Source organism: Perissodus microlepis, chromosome 9, assembly GCF_051167445.1.
Source record: "Perissodus microlepis isolate ML-2025 ecotype Zambia chromosome 9, ASM5116744v1, whole genome shotgun sequence".
Taxonomy (NCBI): Eukaryota; Metazoa; Chordata; class Actinopteri; order Cichliformes; family Cichlidae; genus Perissodus; species Perissodus microlepis.
The window spans coordinates 6,118,325-6,133,239 of record NC_140469.1 but is presented as its reverse complement, the minus strand read 5'-3'; positions in this window follow the sequence as shown (position 1 = coordinate 6,133,239).

Below are 14,915 nucleotides of genomic sequence, written 5' to 3'. Positions count from 1 at the left end.
GGCCCCTGTGTAGTAATTTCACTGCTTATTTTTCTTTTCCAAGCTGATCTTAATTTTGGGGCCAGACCAGAGAATTTTGTTGTAAACCACCAAGACTAAAAGACCCCAATTTCATTCTCTTTGAAGAGGCAAGGAGGTCTGTAAGGTCCTGGAAGATCCACAGTTATTCGACAGAAGCCGTTTTTCCGCCAGGCCAGAGCTTAGCTTGAAAGAAGGGAGAGATTTCTGAGGTTGAAACTTCCTGACTTCCTGTCGAGATTTCCCAGCGTCTTGTACCTTACGTCCCTAACCTTATATAGAAGTCCAGATCACTTTGTTTTTTTTCTGACCATTTTCTGTCCTTTACGCCTTGGATGAAACCTGAGCCTAAGTTTATTACTACACGCCACAGGAAACCTGGGCTCCTTAACTGTATAGTGGACAATTGAATTTGAAGACACAAAGCCAACCTACATCTCCCACCCTCCTACCAGCACCCTTTAGTCAAATAAAGCTCTCTCCAAGGAAATCGCAGCCAGGTCATGCAAACACAAAATACTTTCATTTCATTCTGGTTGTGTGTCTTCCGCGATCCACTTTGTTGCAGGATTTCCTTTCAATCAGATTATATGGAATAACAGAGACATGACAATTGTTTTGTAACCACATAGCTTACAAGAGTCATTTAGCGGGTTCAAGTACAGGTATGTCTGTCCGTTCAATGGCCTGACAGAATTTGTGGTTTGATCTTATGTTACCTAAGGCTATAGCGATCATAATTAAGCAGGTCTTTGGGTGGAGATCTGCCAGTTCACTCCTCCTGGGGAGTACACCACATTTTAGCAGCTTTGTTATACTGAGGAGAAAAAAACCTGCAAAAAACAAAACGTTAAACCAGTTATGAAAAAAATTTACATTTTAATGGAAATATTGTGAAGTTACATTTGATAAGCGTTAGCAATCTCCACAAATTTGATTCACAATAAATGTTTTTTGACTAGCACATTTAATTCTTTTTAATTCAATTTTATTTTATTTATATAGTGCCAAATCATAACAACAGTCACCTCAAAGCGCTTTATATTGTAAGGTAGACATTACAATAATACATACAGAGAAAACAACAATCATATAAACCCCTATGAGCAAGCGCTTTGGAGACAGTGGGAAAACACCCCTCCCCTTTAACAGGAAGACAACTCCAGCAGAACCAGGGGAGGGGCGGCAGATGGCTGCCTCTCCCTGACAGATTTCTCACAGTCACAGTTGCATATCAGACAGAATGCAGGTTTAAGAAACTTCTGCATTGGCTTAATTTTTTGAACCCGACAACTGGGGGTGTGGGGTTTAGCACTGTTGCCTCACAGCAAAACGTCTTGGATTTGACTCCACTATTTGGCTGGGGCCTTTCTGTGTAGAGTTCGCATGCTCTCCCCGTGTCTGTGTGGGTTCTCTCTTAGTACTGTGCTTCCTTCCACAGACATGCGGTTAGTGGGGTTAGGTTAATTGGTGATTCTAAATGGCCTGTAAGTGTAAATGGTTATCTGTCTCTGTGTTAGCCCTGCATCCGATTGATGACCCGTCCAGTGTGTACTCCCCTCTTACCCTATGGTAGATTTACACCAGCTAGTGGGCCTTATATGTTATTTCCAACACTACACTTTTTTATTTCTGGACACTTCTAGAGTTGTTTTGCATGATTCACAGTTCAAATTAATTAATTAATCCTTATAGGAACTAAAAACCCTTTTAAGCTCAATTCTATGTTACTTTGAGGATTTTGACTTCTAGTGAGTTCTATAACTTGTAGATGCAATTTTTATTTTCTTTTGAGCATTTCTGTTGCCTATTATACTGCCAAGAAGCCATATTTGGTTTTCACTCACCTTTGATGAATTTCATCTTGTGTTTCAGCTTTAGGTAGCTGTGAATTTCTTGGAATTTGGAAAGGAACTGTTTTTGATTGTTTGTTTCAGATGTCGGATGAAACCGACACCTTCAGATGCCATAGACTTGGTAACCAGATGTGCATACATGTGGACATTCCTGTATGCCTGCCTGCAATATCTTTGTGGCTGTGTTGGTGTGTGAGCGTAGTGAGGTATAAAGGAAGCTGTAGTGCTAGATTGGCTACTTCGGGATCCCCCAGTTGCAATATGGCTCATGTTATTACCCGCTGAGCTCCAGCTTGTGTTAACGCAGAGCAGTACCGTCTGCATGTCTTGCTTTACATCAGCTTTCACAAACACTGTGCCCAGAGCAGGTTGTAATAAAAAAAACAGACCCCCCACCAGCACCACACCCTACTAATACCTTGTGCCTCCCCTGGGGCTGTGAACTGATATTGTAACAATAGTGTGTATGGGATTGGTGGAGGGGTAGCCTCTTGCTTCCCCACAGCTATAACCTTGACTTCTTCACAGGGCTCAGAGCAACTCCCAAATTCACTTATGGAGATGGATTTCTGGGCTCGTTTTTCCCAGGAGGCAGCAGTCCTGCACTCAGATATTTACATTCATCCAATCAAGTGTCAGACAGTAGCACGTATATATATTACATTGAGCTCATGCGCTGCCAGCCATTACCACCTCCACTGTGTGGAGATCAAAGTCTGACTCCTTTATTTCACTTTCTCGCTGAATGGTATGAGAATAGGGATACACCTCCCAGGCATGTATGAAGCTACTGCCAACAGCTAGTTAGCTTAAAATGTAAACATAGGTATATCATAAACGTCAGCCTAGAACTGGAAGCAGGGGGCAAACAGCTTGCCCGGCTCCAAAGGTAACACAATCCTACCAGCATATTTCGAGTTCACTAATAAACACATACCAGGTTAGCTGTTTCCACTCAAAATACTAAGGTAAAAATGTGCAGAAGCATTCCTTATCTAACTCTTGGCAACAAAGCAGATGAGCACATTTACCAAAGTATCCATATACCGCTTCAAATCAGACAATGTGCCATTCAGACACATTTTTGCTTCAGTAGCCTATTAACAGACAGATCTGTCTCCCTAAATACAAACCAAACAGGCCATTAGGCTTTATTTCAATATTTTACTGGTCTTCATTCTAGCATTGCTCAGCCAAGCTATTTCAGCTGCAAGGAGCCTGACAGTTATCATATTTACCTTCTGTCATGGCAACGCTGACAAGAAGCGTTTAAGCTAATGCTGGTTGAGTATCTCAGGATGTGGCCTGGTACCACCAAATGCACTGGGTGAAAAAAAAAAGCTGTGAGGTAAGACTTTGTGCACATTCTGCTGCAGTGTAAATACAACCTCATTTCTGAATGTCCCTTCTTTGTAATGCCGATTCAGGGAAGTATCTCCTATCTGTCTTTTCACAATCACTAACAAGAAGCCCATAAAAATCACAGCCAGACTGCTCCGAATAAAAGCGATAATGTTTGTGACCATATATGTCCCGTAGCAGTGGTCCCGTGGCCATCTGCACCCAAAAATTATAATAAGCATTATAAGCATGTCGATTGAACTCGGATAGAAGAATTGTTACAGAGTATCCTCTGTAGCAGTGAAAGGATCATATTTTCCAAAGGCCTCAGGAGGTCTTGTACAGTCCTTGCCAAATGGTGCTAAAGTCACGCAGCAGGCTATAAAGCGCTACTGTACACAGTAACTGAGGTCTCCTTAGAGGCAGATGAACCACAGCTGAAGATAGAAACCATGCAGATGTCCACTTAAGAAACTGGTCTTGGTTTTGAAACGTCTACCTTGGCTACCGCTGGATTTCCAATGAGTCCAAGATTTTAGAATCACTTTGATTGCTTTCCCCCCATGAATTCAGACTTCTGTCCTGGAATACTGTGTACATTGGGTTTATGCAGTCCAAATAGTGATTAGTCCATGTAGGTCTTCTTTTTTTGTTTAACCAAACAACAGTATTTGTGAGAAAAGAAAAAAAAAATCAGGCTTTTAACCCTCAGGTGATTGTACGTGGCCCTCATTCATTGGGGTCATTTATGACATCTGTTTTCTTTTACTGTAAATAGACAAAACAAATTGCAATACAATCAATTCAATTCAATTCAATTCAATTCAAAGCCTATAATATTAAAATACATCTATTCCTTTACCCTGCACAACTTTCAGTTCATGTAAGAAAATCAAAGAAGGTGGAAAGTTGAAAACATCTTTTATGATTAAAAATATCACAACAGCAACTATAAATGTAAGACTGGAGTCATGAATGAACCCACTTTGTTACTTAAATAGGTAATTGTGATCTCTACATATGGTTTGTGATATAAATAATAGTCTTTTGGATGATTCCTAAAAAATAAGAATCGCACAAATTTACAAGCAGTGTTAAGTATGTTTAATAAATAACACAAAAACAGGGTTTATAAATTACGGTGTTACGGTTAATGTTTTAGTTGCTAAACACCAGTAACCGTCTCTACAGTCTCCAATTAAAGATAGCAAGTCACACATCACCAGAAGATTAAAAGAATCATTAAGTTTTAAACACAAATATAAGATTATTTTAAGAAATATCAACACTGAACTGGAAGTCTAAGCTCTGCTTTTTAAATGTACTAGATAGCTTAAACATTATTAATAATAAGAAGTAATCAAAAAAGTAATGAAAAGTAAGTCCATGGCGTATCAAACAACAGCCAAGGAACATAGATGCATTTCTATATGGTATCCCTGCATAAACATAGAAAAACAATGCTAATGGGCTTATCTATAGCCAGAAGTCACATACTCACATTTTATGGACTAGACTAGATATCTGATAAATGTCAGCAGTCTGCTTAAGCAGAACGGTTGTTTGTAACCTGACTTCATCAAACTGATGAAATTCTGAATCCAGACAGCTTCTCTGTGCAATTTCATGCCTAACATGTGTACACATTTATCTGAGTAGGGGGAGAAAACAAAGGGGATCCATAACTAACATCTGGAAGAATGAGCTCCTGCATTGGCCGAGTGTGCCCACTCAATTCCAGATTTATGGTAACATTACAGCTTTGGCTCCGGGTATGTGCTTGAGCAATGTGAAGCCTATTTATTTGCTGGCCTTCGAAACTGCCTGCCACACTCATGCAGTTTGCCAGGTCTGCTGCCTCACACACTGTCGCTATGTCTCTCCTCCAACCTCCCAGAATGTTTAAAAATCACAATATGTTCTTATAAAATGGTAAAATATGTTTTAGCATCTGTGTTTAAGACCTTTTAAATACCACTCTGATTGTTCTGTAATGCCATCGTTTTAAAATACAAACCCAATTCCAATGGGACGCTGTGTAAAACCGAAATAAAAAACAGAATGCAATGATTTTGCAAATCTCATAAACCCATATTTTGTTCTCAACAGAACATAGTAAACATGTCAGATGCTTAAACTAAGCTTTTTACTATTTTTTGAAAAGTATTAGCTCATTTTGAATTTGATGACAGTAACAAAAAAGTTGTGATGAGGCAATCAAAAGGCTGGAAAAGTAACTAAAGTACTAAAAAGAAAAAGCTGGAGGAACATTTTGCAGCTACTAGGTTAACTGGTGACAGGTCAGTAACATGATTGGGTATAAAAAGAGCATCTTAGTGAGCCAGAGTTTCTCAGATGTAAAAAACTGCATCAACAAATTGTGGAACAATTTCAGAATGATGCTGTTAAAAATGAAATTGATGACTGTGATCTTTGGTAAATGGTAAATGGACTGGTTCTTATATAGACCTTTTACTCTTTCTGAGTGTTGTCGGCAAGAACACCTCCAGAAATCACTGCCTGCGAACACAGATGGCTGTGCCATCCACAAATGCAGATCTAAAGTCAGTCATGCAAAGAAGAGGCCCTATGTCAATGTGATCCGGAAACCCAAAGTGGAAAGATGTTCTGTGGTCAGACGAATTGAAATTTGAAGTTATTTTTGGACACTGCATCCCCCAGACTGAAGAGCTTATATATATTTTTCTTCAGGGAAAGCCTTGCATATTTGAGCAAGACAATGCTAAACCACCTACTGCAGCTATTGCAATAGCATGGTTTTGTGGTAGAAGACTCCAGTGCTGAACTAGCCTGCGTGCAAAATTTGGCATATCATGAAATGAAAAATGTAACTATCCTCTATCAGAGAACAGTAGGACAACATTCCTCTCCCAAAAGAACAGAAACTGCTCTTTTGGGAGAGAAATGACTGTTGGTAAAAAACAGAGCAGATGTTTCTGTGTCCCAACTTTTTAGAGAAAAGCTGTTATCAAATTTAAAATGAGCCAATATTTTTTTTTTCTTAAAATGGTCCATCTTCTCAGTTTAAACATTTGATATATGTTCTATGATCCATTGTGATTAAAATATAAGATTATGAGATTTGCAAATCATTGGATTTGATTATTTACACTTATGGGCACAATATCCCAACTTTTTTGGAATTGGGTTTGTATGTTTCACTAGATCTGGACTGTGTGGGATTTCTTTCAATGTGACCACAAAGATGAGACCCACAACCAACACCCCCCCAGCAGACCTGACTGAATCCTGCTCAGTCTATCAACAATGTATTTTTGTGTTCCCAAACACAGAAAGTGTTAACGTGAGAGGACCTTCCAGTCTCTCTCCAGGCCTCACTTGCTGCCAAACCACATTCCTCCAGCAGCTGCCATTTCTTACATCTGCTGCATTGACGTGGTTACACTTGACTGTAGTAAGGAATTTATTTAGATTTTCTATGATGAAATATTACACAGAGACACCAGGCCGTGCTCTCCTCTGTCTTATTTGTGATCCCCCAGTTGTCATTATGTTACGGGTGGTTGTGGCTTCAGTTTTACTCTGGAGTGAAACAACATAAGTCAATGTAAGCCTTTATGAGTATTTTGTACATTTATTATCACTAAACGAGTCTTTTTGTTATTTTTTATACAGCAACTTGTGGTTAAAAAACCTGTAAAAATGCTTTTGAATTCTAATTATGCTCACAATAATCATACAGGATGATAAAGAGTAAACAAAAAAACATAAAATGCCATCAACAACCTAAAAATATCAGTTAATGGTACATCCAGTGGATCAGTGGCAAAAATGACTGTAATGTTTTGGCCAGTATAAAGGTTCCAAAACACTAGCACCTCAAGATGAGATCGTTTTATCCCAGGTTTATAATGAACGTCAATGCATAAGTATAAAAATCCCGATCCAACTTAAATGATGAGCTGGTGTTGTGTCCACACATAACATACAACTTGTGTCTTAAAGTGTATCTTTAGACACTTTGTTACTAGCAGCTGCCATTAAACATATAATTTATTCCTATTTCTTCAGCGGACTCTGTGAAAAATACCACAGATACACACGGGCCCAATTTTTCAGCATGACAATCATCCCAAAGACACAGTCATATCGGTAAAAGAATACCTGGATAGAAGAAGACACAATGAAACAGTATCAGTCGTAGATTGGCCTCACCAGAGCCTCAACATTGTTAAAGGCTGTACTGAGAATTTCAGGCTTGTTAGAATTGCACAAACCCTCTGTGCAAACTCTATCTACTGTATTTTCATGTATGTTTGTATGCTTAATAGCACCTGTTTCCTGTTTTTCTACCAAAATATAAAGACATTAGTGGCGGCTCAAGACTTTTCGACATTACCTTACAACAGAATGTATTTATTATATATATCTAATATGCTATATCTAAGCAAAAAAAAAAAAAAAAAAGAGAGAGAGAGAGAGAGAAAAGTTAAAGTTGTGTGCCCATCTGAGTTAAAAATCCAAGAACTCCTTTTTTTTTACATGCGGAAAGTGGGAGCATGATGCACCCACCTCAATGAGGCACTCTGTGTGCAAATTGCAAACCTTGCAAGATTCCACTTTCCTCAACTGCTCAATACATCAGGCTAAAACCCACATTTCAGTGCCTGGCTGAGGTTTTACCCCACATGGAATGGGCAGCCATATCAGCATCGGAGGGCAAAGTGGCTGCTGGTGACACCACAGAATGCGAAAACAACAATCATGCAATCATGGCTTATCGTGCCGCCATGAGTGTTATTTTTGAATTATGCTGCCTCGCTAACTGGCAACACCCAAAGTTCATTCACAGGAACCGAAATAAGACTTAAATGAAAGGTTTCTTCCTGCGGAACAATAAGGCCTGTTTGTAATGAAAGTTATGAAACCTCATGACCATGACCTTTGCCTGTACACCAAATTTTCTAACTCTGCCATGTTCCAATACGACTGCTATATTAAGGCCTAGAAAAAAGTTGTTTTCGACAGTAGCTGACACTGTTTTAGGTGACATGACATTGACAGTGCCTTTGATAAGACAGCGATAATTGTGCTATGAATGTTTTCCTTAACTACAGTAGCTGAATTTAGACTAGTCTAACCTTAACCTTAAACCTTGATTGATGTCAGGTTGTCAAAACACACACACAAAATAATGGCAGCTTTGCATTAAAAAGTACACAGCTGAACAAATGACACTTAAAGCTGGGGTAGGCATCACTGGGGAAACATGCAGTAATAACCTTTCAGCAAACTGTGATTAAAGTTGTCTGAGAGGAAATTTGACTTGTGCACCTCCTGTGGGATCTGGTTTCAGGCTTCAGAAAAAGTGTCCACATTGGCAGTGGGATGTGGTGGATGAATGGGTTAAACAGAGCAGTTTTACTAAAGAAAGTGGAGTTCGTGTCATTTGTAAAGCCAAATGTCTATGTAGTGTTTGGCGTTACTATTTATAGGGTGTTTCTATGCACATGCTGGTCTGGTTGGAGGGGTTAGACGGGAGAGAGAACATTTTTTTTATTCTAATCTCTCCCTTTTGCAAATTTTGACTCCCAGGCTGGGAACCAGTGTCCTAGCATTTAGACTGCTGATCATAATGGTGCTAATCTATGGAGCAGCAGATCTAGAAAATCGTGTTTGTTAGTATCGCATTGTGAAAGTAAGTACAAACTTGGGGCGAACATTGAGTCCTGAGGGATTTCAAATCCTTCCATGGTTCCCCTTTGGATCTGAAACGAGATGCATTGTACTTTGATGAGGCTGGATGCTGGAAGGCCAGCAGCAAGTTTGGAGTTCGTCAATTCCAAAACAATGACTGTGAATAACCTCAAGTCCAACTCAAAAGAGTTCAAAACATTCTCAGGGTAATTTTAAGTGCTGAAATATGGACATACCGACTCCCATTAGGGGATTTCATGTGTATATGAAAATAGATATGTCTTCTTGACTTTTGTTTGCACCAACACAAGTAAAAGTACCAGTTCTCACCCCTTGGCTTGCATGTCATCCTGCCTGTCCCTGATCCCTTGTTGGCAGCTGTATGTTGGCTTGGGAACACAACACCTCTGGAAGGGGTGTCATTGTTTGTAGCAGCTGTTTAGTCGGCCTGTCTCAGGAGCTCAGGGGAAGGCCAATTACCAGGATTTAGGCTGTTGGGAAACAGCTGAGGTGCAGGCAGCTTAACTGCTTGTCCACCATTGTTACTATCACTGTGTGCGTGTGTGACACTTGGATGGACTGAAAAGAGGGATCCAGGGAGGAAATTCACAAGCATTATCCTCCAATAAACAAACAGGGAGCTCTACTTCATGTGGCGGTTTATGGTGGGCTTGTTTGGATGGTAGAGGGAAACAGTAAAAGATCTGACTAACCTCTGGACAACAGCGCTGAACATGAGAGCTGTTGTGTTGCAGGGCTTTGCGGTGAGACTGCGACTGGGATTATGTCAGTTTAGGGAGGAGAGGAACACACGATTTGCGTGGTTGGACTTTGTGTAAGCATTTTCTTGCCGACAACACGGCGCGGCACATGTAGGAGCGCCTGCGGTCAATGAAATCATGTGAATGAAAGCTGAAAAACTTGACACCAGGTATCAAAGCATAGATTTCCTGCATTCCCTCGCCCCCGAAGACCCGTTCGTGTTCCGTTTCACGAAGAGCATGTCTCTCTTTTCTGTGAGAGGAGTTTACTCTGGCAACTCAACCACCTACACTTATCCATTTCCTAGTGCTCTCAGGTCAGAACAATGTGCATGCCTCCACATGCTGTTCTTACAAGTGCAACTGACCTTTTTTGTTTCAAACTGGCATGTGTCACAATTTTCCCTCCGACCCTCTCTCAAAACAAAACGGAGATGATGTCCACCTGGAATAACACCCAGCGTGTCCTCGTTTGGCCAAAACCAGTGTTTACTTGCGGTTCCGTGTAAGCACGGCTCTCTCCGTCTTGTTCTCGGTGGTTTGCGAAGACGTTTATTATGAGAAACGAAGACAGGAAATATTTTTCAACTGCCTTAGGTTAGCTCAACAAGGAGAGGGAGTCAGAAACCACACCACAATAAAGCGCAACGCAGAAGAAGTGCAGAGAAATGTGGCTTTAATATAATAGTGGAATCAAGAAGAGAAAGGCGGAATGTGAGTGATTTGAGGAAATGATACATAATGAAAGAGAACGTAAGACAAGACAAATGAAGCGTAAAAGGCAGGAGTCGGATTCCTTCTTGGGTGAAAAAAATGTTGTCTTCACTGTGAAAATGAAATATCTACAGGTAAAACAAAAATCTGAAATAATGAAAGTAATTCTTTTAGTTTGTTATCTATGCACTCACTCTGCAGTGCAGTTCAGCTCATTCTTGCATGTCTACTCAAAGCTCCCAGACTAATGCAAACTTAAATCGAAACTGATCTATAGTACAGATGTGCCCGTTGGGAAAACATAATAATTTATAGGGTCTAATTTGTAATAATAAGGCTTCGCTGACCCTTTTTCCCTCCCATGTGATTAGTTCTGTTCACACAGTGTCCGTGATCTAAGCGGTGGCCTTAATGTCTCGCCTTCTCAGACACCCATGAAGTTCCAGTTGATCCAAAACAGTCCCAAACCTGAAATGATTGCAAGGCCGGATGAATTTTTTAATCAGTCAATTCTTTCAGGAATCTAACAATTAGGCCCAGCGGTTCCCTTGTATTTGCATCCAAAAGACAAAGTCCTGGTTTGAATGAACAGAGGCTCGTCGAAGCATCCTTCGTAGCAAGGTAACTAATTACTTCAGCATGCCACTGGAGTCGTGTTTCTTCATCGAATGGGGAAATGGTTTTCAGAATGTCTGCTTTCTTAGATTTCCCTCTGTGTGGTTTTACCTGGTGTCAGCGAGAGTTTAGTTTGCAGCAAAATGGCGAAGGTGAAGTCCAGAGAAGTCTGTCTCATGCGCCGAGATAACCGTGCACTTCCATGCCTCCTGTCAAGTCCTTCACCAGCAAATGCAGAGAAGCCACAGATAAAAAGGTGACTGGGAAAGCTATAGGCAGAGTGGAATATCACTTAGGTTTTCAATGGAAAATGTTGCTCAGGGAATCTGGGGTTTGGCCAGCTAAGTGCAGTGAGGGATGAGAGGTCAAAAAAGCTGAAAGGATTATTTCAGGAAGTGTCAGCGAGAGCCATCTCGCAGGTCCAGAGACAGCTGTGTAACAGGAAAATGGACGGGACATCCTGATTGGTTCTGATTCGTAATGAAACCACAGGATGCCTCTTGCAACACTAGCCAGATTGTGGTGTTCACTCCCTCCAGTTTGGTAAAAGCTCTGTCACCATCTTACAAAACCCTTGCAGCCTTGTTTCCTCTAGCTTGTTACCTCTCCTGCCAAGACAGAGGGCTTGGCCTCAGCTCCGTGGCAGAGCTCAGGTTTGGGAAACGCAGTGGCATGGTAGAGCCATTAATATACAGGAAGGACTGAGCCCCAAGGAAAAGGACACACCTCGGAAGTGTGAGGCATAAATTCAGTCTTTCCCCTGGACTTCCTGAGGTGCCACATCACTGTATAAAAGCTTGTTGCTTTGTCTGTTGGCTTTATCATGCAGAATCCACCGTACTGCAAATGTTCAAATTATAGTTGCAGACTATAGTAGGTATCCACATCATGACAGAAAACCAAAACTTTATGAAACCTATATTCAAAGCCATTTATCTCCTTCTGCTCTCTTCAACTGCAAAGAGACAGATTTTGATGTGATCCCAAGTTGAACAAATAAAGTCAAACATTCTCGTTAAGGTAGCAAAAATACACATGAGATAGCAAACGCTGGGGCCCAAACCACTAATGTGTGGTATGCGGTTGACGCAGCTAACTGCTGTGTACATTCAGCTCTCCCAATGGTTTGTCATGATTAATTTGTTTAGCTCTTAAAAACCACCACGCCTTTTGTGTCATAAACAAACATCTCCTATATTGCATTTAGTGTTGAGCCGTGGCCCGTAGATGGAATTAAGACTTTGGCCTCCTTACATATACAAAGGAAGGCTAAAGTTGCCCAAAGTGACTGTTTACAGAATTTGTGTTTGCATGTTCTTCACTCATCAAAACGTTTGAAATGATAAAAAATAACACTCCTGTATGTAATTTGCGGCACTTTCATTCTCTCTAAATACTCTTACCATGTAAAATTTCTTCAGTTTGTGTTTAAATCTGGACTATAACTGAATAAAGTAACTGAACGTACTATTAGAGGTTTCGCTTATTGTTGTAAACCCAAATAGATTTATTACAAATCTCCTCAGTTCCACACAGGCTATATATGTTTTTGTGTTTCTTCTTTCTTTTACATGTAGAAACCCTACATTTGATCGCACATTTCTCACCAATGTTCTTTACATCTACGATGAAAGCATCACTTCCAGTGATTGCTGATATTGCTAACAGTTTAACATGTTAGCAATTTTTTTAATATTTAAGCTTTAATTGTATATGCATGTATAGCCTGTTTTAAAGCCTTAATTTGAGAATTGCCTTTTTGTTTTTTGGGGTGTGTTAAAGGATCAGAGGGTGGAGTGCTAAGTTATCAGTTAACACTAGGAAGCTTGGTTAACAAGGCCAGATGCAGGTAGTTGTAAGTAATATCACAGCTCAGTCACACTAGAGTGAAAATAGAATGGCAGCCTACTTACCACTAGGAAAAATTGTTGGTTTCTTGTTTTTTTTTCTTCTTACTTGTTTTTGCTTTCAGCAGCTGATTGCAAGTAGTTACAGTGACCTGTCTCCAAACAACAACAGTCTGACTGCAATCACTGTCAGACAGATTGTTGAAGGTTTGCAAATCAATGCCAACTAATTTCAAAATGTGGACAGATTGCCAACGGGTTGCAATCAGTCTGAGTCAGCTTGCACAACACATTAGTCATGCATCTCTTTGCAATAGGAGGCTCAACTTAAAAGGTTGTACTCTTGTTTTCTTTTCAAACCTATGAGCTTCTGGCTTGACCTGCAAGCTAATGTGAAATTCCATTTGGTGCAATTTTTGTTGTGTATGCAGACAACAGCAGATTTGTGATTCCTCTTCTATTTATCACAGTTAATTGCCCTATCAGCACAAACAGATACCTGTTTGCAAAACAGAGGGCCTCAATTGGCCAAATGAGGAAGGTTATAGGAACACATTGGCTTAATTTTCACCTGTGGAAGTTGTTGCTTGGTATTAAGTTCGTTAGTGCACCAGTAACATGGAAGAAAAAACAAAAACAAACCCCACACCCCATCGATTTCATTTAGAGGTTTATTCATTGCTTTCATCAAGTAACAACTGTTTTTATAAAAGATATTTTACATGAGAGCAAATCGGACAAGATGAGGAGATATGTGTTTGGTCATTGGATTGAAAATCCAGTCTCTATCAAAACAAACAAACAAATAAACATAACATTTCAATTTATATAACTTAACAATAAAAGAACCAAACTATGGTCACCACTTTCTTTGTTTCGACAAAGTCTGAAATAATAATTTATAAGCTTTAATATACGTTTGCTTTCCATTCGTCAGCATGGTTGTGAAAGCATGGTTTGTGCTGGAGAAAGACATATACAGTACCAAAACTCTTGGCTTTGTTTATACTTGTAGGGTTTTCTTTTGGGGGGAGGGGGGGGGGGGCGTGGGGGTGGCAGGTAGGAACAACAAAGGCATCTTTGTTGTCTCTGAAGCCTCCGTCCTTTTGCTCTGCCTCTTCCCAGAAAGCGGGTATTGTGTGAGGTGTGAGGGTCACGAGCGGCCCAGAGGTTCAGAAGTGCGATTAGAAACACAAGGAGCGGGTCCGACGGTACCCCGCAGCCACCCTGCCTGGATCAGGTGTATAAAAAACACATGTGGGAGCCCCCCCACCTGCATAAGCAAATAGTGCCTGGGGAGTGGCTAGTGCGATTCATTCCATAATACTTCCATAGTCACACTAACAGGAATAACATAGAGTTGTCCTTCATTTCTCTTTACTTCCATTCATTTTTATGTAAAAACACCTCCACTGAAAACTGTAAGTGCAGCTTTTTTTTTAAAAACAGTTTACACATTCAAGACACATAAAAAGGTCAAAAAGTTACTTTGTGCAGCTTCACTCCCTCTCAAAGTCCTTGACCAGATGCACAGTCTGGGTTTGTCAAAAAAAAGAAGGAAAACTGCACAATTTCTGAAGGAGTGTACATTTTGACACATATAAACAGTACCTTGAAGATATACATAAAATTAAAAAGTCAGCACAGAGAGCCAACTTCAACTTCTCCCATTGACTTCAATTTCATTCCCCCTGTTTGTGAAGTTGGCATCGGTCCCCCCAAACGTTTCTAACATATGCACTGTACATTAGTACATTCTAGATTCTTTCCATTGGATGACAGAAGAAGCGCTTGATGCTTAAGAGAAACCGAGTTTTGATCAAGAACAAAACAGACACACACACACACACACAGATGGACAATAACAAATACTTGCTTGGCCAACGAAAAGATAATACTGAAATGTATTTTTGAAGTCAGGGGTAAAAAAAAATGGAGCGAAGGGGAAGAAAGTCAAACTTTTAAGCCTGTCCTCTGGCTCCTTGTAAACAGCAATTAGAATGTAATGCTAAACAGCTGAGAGGGCTGAGGATCAAAAGGCTGGGGGTGCTCGTGGCGGTGGCTTTTTTTTTCTCATACTAGAC